General features: G+C 53.3%; 1 long non-coding RNA gene across 2 annotated transcripts in view; it reads right to left on the bottom strand.

The window, feature by feature from the left end:
• Positions 1 to 130: 130 nt before the first annotated feature.
• Positions 131 to 13,729, bottom strand: part of LOC108315503 — a 96,332-nt gene continuing 82,733 nt past the window's right edge. Inside the window, exons 2-3 of one of the 2 annotated variants that reach the window (XR_005202852.1) lie at positions 3,050 to 3,163; positions 131 to 1,971 (exon numbers count right to left, since the gene is read on the bottom strand). This is a non-coding gene — a long non-coding RNA (uncharacterized LOC108315503). The remainder of the gene's footprint in view (positions 1,972 to 3,049; positions 3,164 to 13,729) is intronic. The other variant, XR_005202853.1, reaches the window with a different exon arrangement.

Below are 13,729 nucleotides of genomic sequence, written 5' to 3'. Positions count from 1 at the left end.
AAAGAGGGATAAGGGCGCAAACCAGAGCTGAAGTCAGGCTGTACTCTCCCACTGAGGGAAACAATCAGGGTTGACTAGAATTTGAGCTTAGTCTGCAATCAAGGAGGGAAGTACAACATAAGAACACCCATTAAATCTGGTCAGGTTTTATTCCAGAAAGAGCCGAGGGTCTGAGCAGACCACAAGCCAAGTTCAGCAACGGTGCCAATCACTGTCAAGGCGTGCACTTCGCTAGAAGCAGGAATAAGAACTCAACTCAGGACTTAAAGGGAGCCTAACAGATCTGAGGCCAGATGTCATCGACTGACCTGAAATCATTGAGGTGGGGTCTCTTTTCTGCAACTCTCCCTCTCCCCTTTCCCTTCTCTACAGGGCCCCAGCCTCTCAGTACACTTCCACACTTAATATCTCAATAGCTCCTCTACACAACAGGCGAGGAAACTGTCCAGTGAGAGTGGCGTGTGTGGGGATGAGCCCAGGGTTGTTCTGACCTCTCTCTGGCCCCCCACTCTCCAGAATGTTAGAACAGCATTCTGCAGCATTGCAGGATGTGGAGGCAGCAGCAGCATCTGTGTGCAGATTAGCGGGGCCGACCTCTGATGCCCTTCCCATGGGAAGAATGAGGTAGGGGTACTCGCCCTGCCCAGGGGTGCTTTCTGCACCAGGACTTATCAGCCCACTGGGTGATCAGCACGACATCAATGGTGGGGTTTTGGGGTTTTGTTTTTTTCTTTTTCCTTCTAAGGAACAATTTGTTTTGGTCAAATAACTAGAGTAAAGGTGACTGGTGTTTAGACAACTATTTCCCCAGCCTCTGGCAGTGCCACTGGAGGAAGTATCCCCTGAGGGTCATAGGGGAAGCTGTCTGGCAGCTCCGAGCATTGCCCCTTGTCCCTGCCCAGCCCCACCTGCTTCCCCTCACTGCCTCCCTCGAATGCCAGGCTTGAGTAGCTTCCCACCACAGATGGAGGTCCAGCCCAGGACGCCCGCGCTCAGCCCCTCCCTGGGCCCTCTAAGCCTCCCCGATCTGCTGCCCGGCTCCAATGGTGGGGAGGGGGTAGAGCAGGACAGTTTGGGGAGAGAAGCAAATTCCCTCCCCCATCCCACTGGGATGCAGAGGCGGAGACCAGGCTGAAATGGAACCACATGCGTCTCCGGTCACTTCTGTCACTGCTATACTGACCATACCCATGTGCCACTGGGGCTGCAGGTTGGCACTGGGAGGGGTCAAGGTGAAGGGACGCAAGAAGGAATGCTAGGCTGTGGTGGTGAAGGGCTGGCCTGGGCTCCCAGGAGGTGAGGGGCTGAGTTCCAGGGCATGGTGGCCTGGTAACAGAGGTGAGCACAAGGCCAGCAAAGCTGCCCCATCTGAGAAGCTCAGAGGCAGCTGGGGCCACGCTACACAGAACTTAGGCTGGACTTGAGGGTACGACCCCAGGATACACTTGGACACATAGCAGGGCAAGCAGCTTGGCATCCATCAAGGCCTCTGTCTGACAGGAAACCCCCTCTGCACAAGGAGAGAGGGGATGAGCACAGAGCAGGGGTGTCATGTGCTTCCCAGGACTTCACAGCAAAGAGCACCTCCTGGGAGGTAAACCGAGGCCCCTGCGTGCAAAGCAAGAAGCCAGGCCACGCCCCTTGGGGCTAAAGGCCAAGGAACTGAAGGTCCCAATTTACCTGCCCTGCTAGTTTCTGGCAAGAGACCTCCACCGCCTTCCCTTCCAGGATATGCCAGGCTGCAGGCTGCAATGCCGAGAAGGAGAAGACGGAGGCGGTGGTGATGTCAACCGAGGAATTAAGTAAGCGGGGAGCTGATAACATCGTCCAGCCAGGCTCGCTGTGGGCAGGGTGACTCACTGAAGGCAGCCCGCGATCACCAGGTGACTGTTGTTGTGCCCAGCCTGTGGGGCCGGGAAGGAGGAAGGGGGCCGGGCCACCGGAGCTGTGACAAGTTCCTCACCGAGGCCCCTGTGCAGGGGACAGACTTCAGTACATGGTGTCCTCCACCTCCCAGCCGGGGCTGGCTCAGGAAACAGCCCTCCCTCCGCCTGCTGCGATTATCTTTGTCCACAGTGTTTGATGTGTGTTTGTGGGGTGTGTCGGGTGATTTTCCTGCCCACAGCTCGCTGGGCGCTCCAGGTACTAGATTGCTCGCAGCAGAGCAATCACCCACTCCCTGGTTGGACAACTGTCTGTGGAGACAACACCGGATGGCAAACTGCTAACCGCAACCACGTGGCATCCTCACACAGGGAACAGCCTGTTCCTCCCACTACAGGCACCTGCAGACGTGCCCCACTCACAGCTCACTTCTCCCTCGGTCTCTGTTGACGGCATGGTCCTTTCCCACCCCCAGGAGCACCTTGGACTGTTGTCCAAGTTGAGAGCTGTCCAACTGCAGGGGGCACCATTCACTTGGCAGTCTCCGTGCCAGACGCTATGGCTGTCCACACTGGCCCTGCCCCTTCCCTTTTGTAAATTACTTCTCAGTTTCCTCCTCCACCAGAATCATCACACCAAAAACTTTCCCCCATGTATGCTTGCTTCTTGATCACCTGACACTCTCGTTCATTCATTCATTTCACAAAAAATTGTAGAGTTTGTGCAAGGTACTAGTATTCTAGGTAAGAGAACGAGACAGACCCTCCCCGAGCTCATGGAGTTCACATTCTAGCATGAGGGGGAAACAATGAATCAATAATTGGATACATAAAACTGCAAGTGACAGTAAGTGCCACGAAGAAAGCTAAAGCCTTCCTAGGGGTAGAGGGTGACAGTGCCCTACTTCAAGTAGGGCTTCCAGAAACGCTCCTCTCTGGGGAGATGGCCTCTGAGTAGGGACCTGGAGGCAGCGAAGGAGGAAGGCTTCCCGGAAGAGCTGTTCCCATCGGCACCCAGTGCCAAAAGAAGGTTCTGTAAGCCATCCTGTTTCTGCCAGGAGCCTGTGGCGTGGCCTGGGGCACTCAATTCCCAGCGCTGGATGTCCATTTCCTCCTTGACAAACAAGAGGCCTCATTGCAGTCTCTTTCATCACAAATGCACTCACCTGTCGGCTGGAGGAACCTCATGACAGAAATCTGGGTTGGAAGGCCAGCTCGGCCACCCACAAGCTGTGTCATCTGAAGCAGGCTATTCAGCCTCTCTGAGCCAGTTTGCTTTCCTACAAAATGTCAGGGAATTGTGGAGGATTAAATGAGGTTGTGGAACTGAAACCACCTGGCACATAATAGGTGCGTCATGAATATTTTCTAGGGCTGCACCTGGGCGAGGCGGAGCAATGTAGGGCCTGGAGTTGGGGATGCGGTGAGAAGGTGTGGGTAAACAGCTTTCACGGGGAAGCCTGGAGAGGGCAGTGCTGACCCTGAGCTGCACAGCTCTGGTGGCTGCCCAGGTCTGCAGTGGCAGAGCCCAGGAGTTGGCCCAGGCTGGGATCCTGCCTCTACTTACCCAGGACCTGTGCACTCTCCACGGACAGCAGCCAGAGGGGCAGGAAGGGAGCTGCAGTGGGGCCCCCAAGAACTGTCACTCCGTGGCCTGGCTTTCAACTTCCTCTGGGGCCCGAACCACTCAGTTCAACCTCTCTTCCTTCCTCCTTCACTCAGCTGTTTGTAGTGAGGGCCAGCCACCCTCAGACTCCAGCCATGGTGCTCCCTCAGCTCCCAGAGCCCAAGGCAAGGAGGTGGAAGGTGAATCAGAGCCCACCCTGGTCAACAGGTCTTTCCTAACACCTGATGTGAGTGCAGGTGCTTTGACCCTGCTGGGAGCCCGCAGGAGCATGCAAGTGCTGAGCAGGTGCGGGGTCGGGCAATCACAGCAAGAGCAGTCATGATAACCAGGCTTCTTGGCTGCCAGGGGCCAGGCACATTGCGTCTAAGACCTCGCTTAACGTTCATCCTGAGATGTGGGCGTTTTTATCCCCTTTCATACTTGAGGAAACTGAGGCTTCAGAAAGTAGGGGTTGTGGAGCCGTGGGCGGCAGGGTTCATGGGCCTACTTCCCACCGGAGAGCAGCCTTGCAAGGCAGAAGGGATCTGGAGAAGCAGAGTGGAAAAGGTCTGGTGGGTGGACCAGCCTGAGGCTGGGGAAGGGCCTTGCAGGGGATTGCTGTCTCACAGATGCCTGCAGGCCCAGGTGTGGGGTCCCCAGCCCCACCCACAGCTGCTGTGTCACAACCCCTGGAGTGGCTAGGGACTCTGAGTCTCCAACAAGCTCCCAGGTGACCTGGAAGCAGCTGGCTCAGTCTGGGAGGCCGGAGCTGGGCTGTAAAACCCTGACAAAGCCATTTCTCAGATCCCGCTGACTGAGCCAGGAAATGATCATCATGGCAGCTAATATTTATGGACAACTTTCCCGCACATTAGGGGCTGTGCTAAGCACTTTGCACATATGAACCTACTTAACCCTCACAATAGTTCTGCGAGGGAGGGAACCTGGGCACAGAGAGGCTAAGTGACTTGCCGATCATACAGAACTGGCATTGAACCTGGACATCTGGCTTAAGGCCTCACTCATCTCCCCACAAAGCAGGATGCTGGAGTAGGGAAGGCAGCAGGGCAGGACCTCGAGCACTGGGTTCAAGTGCAGGGCTGGACCTGGCAGGCCCTGGGCGGCAGCAGGTTTCTGAGCAGGGGCCCAGCAGGCTCCCCAGGACTGGCCACATGCTGTGTGCATGAGGGAGCCCTGAGCAGACAAGGTTGACACCACTAAGGGCTGAATGTGGAACCTGTCCTGCAGGGATGTGGTTTTGACATGAGAAGGCAAAAGAAATAACGCTTCCCTCAAAGGACAGAACTGACAAACAAAGCTGGGCACCCATGCATCAGGCACAAACACTAAAGGTGGAAGTTCAGACGCTAGGAAGGGTGCCCGCACCACTTCCTCTGCCTCCCCTCTCTCCCTGCAGCAAGGCCTAGTACAGATAGGTGCACAGCTTCTGGGCCTGAGGTCTAAGGACGGCCAGCCTGGGGGACCACCTGTCTGTCCACATGTGTGTGCAAGGGGGTCTGGGGGAAGAGGCCTCTGTGTGCTTGCTTGCAGGGGGTACCTGTCTCCACCCCACCCCCCTGCTGCAGCCGCAGAGGACAGACACCCTGACTCTGATCTGTACCTCTGGGGCCTCAAAACCACAGGCACGTCAGCTGCGCGTGCAGAAGGATGAGGTAGGAGGTGGGGCTGCGGATGCAGGGTGCGCAGGTGTGCGCCAACATGCGTGTGCAGGGAGGGCACGCCACCTCAGGGAGGGGGGCAAGCGGGGTAGAGGGGTCCAGAGATCCAGTGGCTGCCCGGCTCCTCTCCCTCACCTGCCCCTGCCCCTGCCCCCAGTCTGAGGAGCAGCCATGGCTTTGAGGACCCCCTTCCTCCCTCAGGCTTCTCTCTGCTCTCAGCTCCAGTGCCAGAGACAACCAAAGGAAATGTCTATGGAGCACCTAAAATGGCCTGGCAAGTTCTGGGCACGTGGGAGACATCAGTGAGAAAAGGAAAGATTCCTGCCCTCGCTGGGCGTGGTGGCCCACACCTGTAATCCCAGCACTTTGGGAGGCCAAGGCGGGCAGATCACCTGAGGTCAGGAGTTTGAGACCAGCCTGGCCATCTTTACTAAAAATGCTAAAATTAGCTGGGTGTCGTGGCATCCACCTGTAGTCCCAGCTACTCGGGAGGCTGAAGCAGAAGAATCGCTTGAACCCGGGAGGCAGAGGTTGCAGTGAGCTGAGATCGCGCCATTGCACTCCAGCCTGGGCAACAAGAGCGAAATTCTGTCTCAAAAAAAAAAAAAAAAAAACTATTCCTGCCCTTATGGGTCCCTATATTTTGTTGGGGAGTAGCAATAGGCAGAATAAATACATTCCTTTCTTCTTCTTTTTTTATGTGTTAATTTATTTATTTTTTGTGAGACAGGGTCTTCCTCTGTGGCCCAGGAGCACAGTGACACAGTCGCAGCTCACTGCAGCCTCAAACCCGCATCCTCGAGTGATTCCCCCTACCTGAACCTCCCAAGTAGCTGGGACTACAGGTGTGTACCACCACACCTGCCTAATTTTCTTTTTCTTTTTTGTAGGGATGGGTCTTGCTGTTGATCCCAGGCTGGCCTCAAGGGATCCTCCTGCTTCAGCTTCCCAAAGTGCTGGGATCACAGATGTGAGCCACTGCGCCTGGCCTTACATTCTATCATCGTTATGTAGGCAGTGGGTTCTATAGAAAGAGGAAGCAGATTGGGGGGTGCACGGGGCGGGGGAGATGAGGAGTGCAGGAGGGTGAGGGGCAGGCACTCACACAGGTCACAGTAGGAAGCTGGGGGCCCCAGGTAGGCCCCATAGAGAGGCCAGCATTTCAACAGGTGCTTAGAGAAGGAAGAGCCAAGCAGAGTCTGAGGAAAAACATTTCAGGCAGAGGAAACAGCTAGAACACAAACCCTGAGGCCGTTGCCTGGCCAGGACGGAGGGAAAGGCCGGCTGTGGGGGTGGGGACTCAACTGGCCTGTGCCTCCAGGATCTCCAGTGCGGACCAGGAGAGGATGGCTGGCTCCGGGCCAGGCCAAAATGATTCTCTAGTTTGTCAGGCAACTCCACTAACAGCAAAGGCCTGATTTCCAGAGGATTAAAGAGAAAGGACCCTGTAGTACCTACAGGAGGGGCCAAAGGGTTCACAGAGGAACCAGTGCCCTGGGAGAAGGAGAGGGGTTTACAGCAGAAGGAGCGCTGCTCTGGGGCCCAGCCTGGGGGCGGGTGCAGGGGAGGGAGCAAAGGATGGGACCAGCTACCCTGAGGCCCACAGGTCTTTCTAGGGAGGCAAGTCTCTGCATTCCCAGGGTCCCCATTAGCCCACCCTGGGAGCTCACTGAGAAAGTGCAGTGTGGAGTTCCATCCTCCGGCCTAGAGACTCAGCTGCCACACACAGGGAGGAAAGGAGCCGGGTGCAGCCACCTCTGTGCACCTGCCTCTGCCTGCTGGAGGCCACCAGTCCTGCCTACTAGACCCTACTGAGGCTGGTGCCCCTCATTCCCCAAAGCACCATTAAACAACATACATGCGGGGGGGGGGAGGTGACCCCAGGAGGTCTAGCCTGATGGTTGAACTTGGGCAGGGATGTGCACCTGCATGCCCACCTTGCCCTGCAGCATGTGGCAGTTGGCATTCTAGGAGGTAGATCCACTCGAAAGCAGAGTCCTGGAGTGTGTGGTTCTGATGGAGGGGGTGGTGGGAGGTCAGCAGGAAGGGCTTCTTATGGCCTAGTAGGGGGGCTTCTTGGAGAAGTGGGCTTGACCTGAACCTTTCAGATTGGGAGCAAATTTGAAAGAGGAGAGAGGAGAGAGGATACCTCCATGTGCTCACACATTTGCACACACACTCATGCACATACCCAGTCCCCTAAGCCCATCCATAGGTGCTCACAGCCAGCAACATGCACACACGCCTCACACACAGTGTGTCACACACTCAGAAAGAGTGTCACACACTCACACACACTGGGGTATTCACAAGCTTGTGAGGCACGTCGATGCCACAAGGGTCACCCACAGACACTCAGCACCAGAAACATACAGCCCCTTAGAAATGGGCTCGGGAGGCGTGGTGGCTCATGCCTGTAATCCCAGCACTTTGGGAGGCTGAGGCGGGCCAACCACAGGGTCAGGAGATTGAGAGCATCCTGGCTAACATGGTGAAACCCTGTCTCTACTAAAAATACAAAAACTAACTGAGCTTGGAGGTGCGTGCCTGTAATTTCAGCTACTCGGGAGGCTGAGGCAGGAGAATTGCTCGAATCCAGGGGGTGCAGAGGTTGCAGTGAGCCGAGATGGCACCGTTCCACCGCAGCCTGGGTGACAGAGCAAGACTTCATCTCAAAAAAACAAAAAAGAAATGGACTTGGGAGAAGGCGAAGGTACGTCTGCAAAGTATCAGAAGAGCAGAAGCTGAAAGGTGGCAGTGGGGGGGGCGTGGAAATGGGGTGACGACAGATATGGAGCCCTAGAGAAGGGCAAGATAGACACACCCACGTGCAGACCACACATCCGTTACAGTCAGCTTCAGGAAGACCCCGCAACCTTCCTGCCTTCGGAAAGACACCGCTTAGTAACTACATGACACAGTGCACATCATCCAGGCTCGTCAAGGTTTGATGCTGTCTTCTGTACCGTGAGGATTTGATAACACCTGCTTGCCATGCCAAATTGATTTCCTGTGATTTGACAGGAAAGTCCTGTCTGCATAACTCCAGAGCACTGTTCAGAGTTCAGCTCCTGCTCGCATGTCCAGTGGGACGGCCCTGGCCAGGCCACCCTCCCACCAGTCTCCCTGCCTCTTCTTACTCACACTATGGTCTTTGGCCTACTATAGCCTGCAGCCACTGCTCTCCTCCTCCACACTGGCCTCCACGATTTCATCTTATTCATAGTAAAAGACAAAGTCCTTGGGGGCAGGGGCAGCTTCCTGATCTGTCCTCTCTGGTTCCCTTATCTCTCCCCTTCCTTTCTCCTCCAGCCACCTGGGACCCCTCACTGCCTGTCACTCACCCGAGACATGCTCCCCTCTCAGGGCCTTTGCACTGGTTGTTCCTCTGCCTCGAACATCCCCAGAGCTCCTCCTTTAGGATTTATCAAAGGACTTCCTCTCAGTGAGGTCTTCCCAGGCCGCCCTAGCAAACACCCGGCCCTCACCACAGCACTCTCTAGTCCCCATCTCATTTTTTATCCCTTCTCCTTGGCTTCTTTATTCCCCAACACAGTATATATTTTATTTGTTTGCTTCATTTATTGTCTGTCTCTCTCATCAAAATAAACTCCCCGGGTCAGGGACTTTTGTCTCTTTTATTCTCAGCTGTGATTCTACTCCCAGAACAGTGCCTGGCTCATGGGACTCAATAAAGATGAAATGAATGAATGAGACAGAAATCAGTAAGCATTTTTAAAGCACGATTAAGAAATAGAAAGGGACTGGGCGCCGTGGCTCACACCTGTAATCCCAGCGCTTTGTGAGGCCGAGGTAGGTGGATCTCCAGGAGTTCAAAACCAGCCTGGCCAACATGGTGAAACCCCATCTCTACTAAAACCACAAAATTAGTAGGGCATGGTGGTGCACACCTGAAGTCCCAGCTACTCAGGAGGCTAAGGCAGGAGAATTGTTTGAACCTGGGAGGTGGAGGTTGCAGTGAGCCACCTCCACCTGCATTCCTCTTCATTTTGAGAGGCTGAAGAGGGAGGATTGCTTGGGCCCAGGGGTTTGAGACCAGCTTGGGCAGCATAGCAAGACCCTGCCTCTAAAGAAAATTTAAAAATTAGCCAGGTATGGTTATGTGCACCTGTAGTCCTAGCTACTTGGCAGGCTGAGGCAGGAGGATCCCTTGAGCCCGAGAGTATGAGGCGGCTGTGAGTTACGATCACACTACTGCATTCCAGGCCGTGTGACAAAGCGAGACCCTGTCTCAAAACACACACACACACACACACACAAAATTCCCTTCACCACTACGCAGAGAAAAAGTGAGCTGTCCCGCCAAGCCCTGCCCAAATGTTAGAACCGTGAGCAATAACCCACTGTTGTTTTGAGCCACTAGGTTTTGTGGTGGCTTGTCACACGGAAGCTGATGACTGATGTAATGGTTGAGATCACAAAGCTAGTAAAAGATCAGGCTGTGGTTGAACCCACATTGGTCTGAATCTCAAGTCCACACTCCTCTCTACCCCACCCACGTTTCCTTACAAAGCTTTCATAGCGTTACTCCTTCTCTGCTCCGTGGTGAGTTGATAAGTTTAGGGTTGAGCTGGGGGGGAAGGTTGCTTCGCTGCAACAAATCAAAATTATTATTAGAACTTGGAAGAAGCCACATCTGGACTTGATGTGGGGACAGGAGGTTGGGGGACGGGTCAGTGTTGAGAACAGGCCCAGCCTCTGTCCAGGGTGAATCTGGGCCCAGCGGGGTACTGGGACATCTGTTTTCCATCCAGATTCGGAAAATAAAGCTGCTTTCCTCTGCCTACCCCATCCTCCACCTCTGCTGACCCTACAGGAAATGGGAGTTGGAAGTCTGGCTGGCTGGGAGCAACCCCTCCCCTGATGGGAGCTTTCTGCCTGCTGACACTGGGACAAGACTCAGAGCGCAGGGCCTCGCCGCCTGTGCTCCTGCACTCTCCCTCTTCCCCTCTCAACCAGCAGGGAAAGGGATTCTCAGGGCCCCCCTTAGTCAAGGAATCAGGCTTTCCTCCTTTAACTGATGGCTCCTGCGGCTATTAGCATACCAAATTAATAAGGATATTTTCATGGCAAGAAACAGAACTTCTATTCAATTGTCTTAGACAAGAATAAAAGTGTGTTATCTCACAGAATAGGAAGTCCCGAGGAAGGGCAGTTTCAAGAGAGGTTAATCCTGCAGTTTAACAATCAAGGACAAAGGTTGTATCCTATTTCTCTTACCCTCTGCCATTCTCAGCACACCACCTTGTCCTTGGTTAGGTCACCTCATAGTTACAAGATGACTGCCACAACCCCAGACATTACATTATCACCCAACAGTGTCCATAAGCAGCAAAAACAAGCAAATAGCAGGAAATATCCTTGTCTCCCATTTTAAGATTAAGAAAAACTTTTCTCAGAAGCCCCTGGGGACTGTCCTTCACTCATCATTGGCCAGAATTGCGCTACATCTCGTGTCTGAGTCTAGCCTAAGCAAGGGAAATATTGCCACTAGTACCAACTCAGCAACAACCTTAAGCCCAGAAGGAGAAGGACAAATACACACAGCACCCAGGCTCGGTGGGTGCTGGGGACAAGTAGTGGGACAGAGAAGGGGCATCAGGTAGGCCCCAGACAGTGTGCCCTGCTACTCATTCGCTGGGACTGTGCTTCTTTACAAGTAGGGAGAGACAAGCACAGTCTCTGCCTCAATCCCAACCGTTTCTTAGTATCTGTGGGGGACTGCTTTCAAAACCTCCGTGGATGCCAGGCGTAGTCGCTCACGCCTGTAATCCCAGCACTTTGGGAGGCTGAGGTGGCAGATCTTTTGAGCTCAGGAGTTCAAGACCAGCCTGGGCAACATGGCAAAACCCCAGCTATACTAAAAATTTAAAAATTAGCCAGGCCTGGTGGCAGGCACCTGTAATCCCAGTTACTTGGGAGGGTAAGACATGAGAATTGCTTGAACCCGGGAGACGGAGGCTGCACTGAGCTGAGATCACACCATTGCACTCCAGCCTGGGTGACAAGCACGAAACTCCATCTCAAAACAAAACAAGACCTCCATGAATACCAAAATCCACAATATTCATGTCTCCTATCTAAGATGGTGTAGTATTTGCATGTAACCTCCATATATCCTCCTCCATATTTTTAAAAATAAATTTATTTATTTATTTATTTATTTAGAGACAGATTCTCACTCTTGTCACCAGGCTGGAGTGCAGTAGTGTGATCTTGGCTCACTGCAACATCGACTCCCAGGTTCAAGTGATTCTCCTGCCTCAGCCTCCAGAGTAGCTGGGATTACAGGAGTCTGCCACCACACCCAGCTAATTTTTGTATTTTTAGCAGAGATGGGGTTTCACCATGTGGGCCAGGATGATCTTGAACTCCTGACCTCAGCCGATCTGCCCACCTCGGCCTCCCAAAGTGTTGGGATTACAGGCATCCAGCCCTTCCTCTGTATTTTAAATCATCTCTTGATTACTTTAAATGCCTAATGTAATGTAAATGCTGTATACATAGTTGTTACCATACATAAATGTACATACTATATTGTTCAGGGAATAATGACAACAACACAAAGTCTATGTATTCAGTACGGACGCAACTTTTTTTTTTCAAAACCTGTTTTTTTGAGACAGGGTCTCCCTCCGTCTCCCAGGGTGGAGTACTGTGGTGTGATCTTGGCTCACTGCAGACTCTGCCTTCCAGGGTCAGGTAATCCTCCCGCTTCAGCCTCCCAAGTAGTTTGAACAGCAGGTACGCACCACCATACTCAGCTAATTTATTTTTGTATTTCTAGTGGAGATGGGGTTTCATCATGTTTCCCAGGCTGGTCTCAAACTCCTGCCCTCAAGCCATCTGTGTGCCTCGGCCTCCTCATTTTTTTTTCAATTTATTTATTTATTATTTTGCAACAAAGTCTCACTCTGATGACCAGGTTGGAGTGCATTGACACAATCTCGGCTCACTGCAACCTCCGCCTCCTGGGCTGAAGCGATTCTCCTGCCTCAGCCTCCTGAGTAGCTTGGATTATAGGCGTGCACCATCATACCCAGATAATTTTTGTATTTTTAGTAGAGATGAGGTTTCACCATGTTGGCCAGTCTGGTCTTGAACTCCTGGCCTCAAGGAATCTGCCCGCCTCAGCCTCCCAAAGTGCTGAGATTACAGGCATGAGCCACCATGCCTTGCCCTCAAATGTTTTTAATAGCAGTTGGTTGAATCTACAGACGAGGAACCCACAGACACTGAGGGCTGATTATTTAAAAACCTACGGGGTAAGGCAGAAACTTTACTTCCTAATTGAGCACCTGTTGGGGCTGTTATGAATATCAGCGTCAGACTTAGACAGACTCAGGTCTGAATTCTGACGCTGTCCCTTTCTGGTTTTCTAATCTTATTCAGGTTGTTTAATCCTTCTGTAACACAATTTTCCTTGTAGGTAAAATGAGGGTAATACCCATCCCTGGATGTTTTATTAATCAATACATTGCCTGGCATATAGAAAAGGGTGAAAAAGGCCAGGTGCGGTGGCTCACACCTGTAATCCCAGCACTTTGGGAGGCCTTGGCAGGCGGATCACCTGAGGTCAGGAGTTGGAGACCAGCCTGGTCAACATGGTGAAACCCTGTCTCTACTAAAAATACAAAAAAATTAGCTGGATGTGGTGGTGCACGCCTGTAGTCCCAGCTACTTGGGAGGCTGAGGCAGAAGAATCTCTTGAACCTGGGAGGTGAAGGTTGCAATGAGCCGAGACTATACGACTGCACTCCAGCCTGGTGACAGAGTAAGACTCCGTCTAAGAAGGAGGTGGGGGGGTATTTTAAGCATGTGGAGCCATGTGGCCCAAGCTGGCTATCTCCTCTTGCAATGCCACCTTCCTCTCCTGCCTGAGTCCATCTCCCTCTTCCCACTCAGTCCTCAGTCCCCAGCTCTAGGCTCTCCCCTCTTAGATCCCTCCTACCCCTTACCCACAGCACTCCTTCTCTGGGCTTCTTCACCTAGCACCTACACAGGGTGTCCCATTCACATTTCAGACAACGCAATGAGATTCCTCCACGGCTGCCCATGCCTCAGAATCACTGCTCATCAAGTCCGGATATGTCCACACCCCAGGCCCTCCTACTTTGCTATCCCCATGAATACTGACTTCTTTGTACGTACTGGTCAGGGTTCTTGGTTGCAAGCAACAGAGAACTAATTAATGGACTTCTCGGGCTGACTGGAGAGCCAGGCTCATAGCAGCCAGGGAGGACTGGATGGCAGCAAAAACCCGCAGCCCAGATCACACCTTGAGGACAGACTAGAGAGGACAACTGAGTTACTGACCTGAGGACTGGCCCTGCAGCCTCACTGCCCTGGCAACTCCGCCCTGCTGCTGCTGCTGCCTCCCCTTGGGGCAGATGCACTCCATCTCTGCTTCTTTGTATCCTCTGCTTAAGAGTCAGGGTTGCTGGGCCGGGCGCGGTGGCTCAAGCCTGTAATCCCAGCACTTTGGGAGGCCGAGGCGGGTGGATCACAAGGTCAAGAGATCGAGACCATCCTGGTCAACA

Source organism: Cebus imitator, unplaced genomic scaffold (assembly GCF_001604975.1).
Source record: "Cebus imitator isolate Cc_AM_T3 unplaced genomic scaffold, Cebus_imitator-1.0 Scaffold172, whole genome shotgun sequence".
Lineage (NCBI taxonomy): Eukaryota > Metazoa > Chordata > Mammalia > Primates > Cebidae > Cebus > Cebus imitator.
This window is presented reverse-complemented; position numbering and strand designations above follow the sequence as displayed.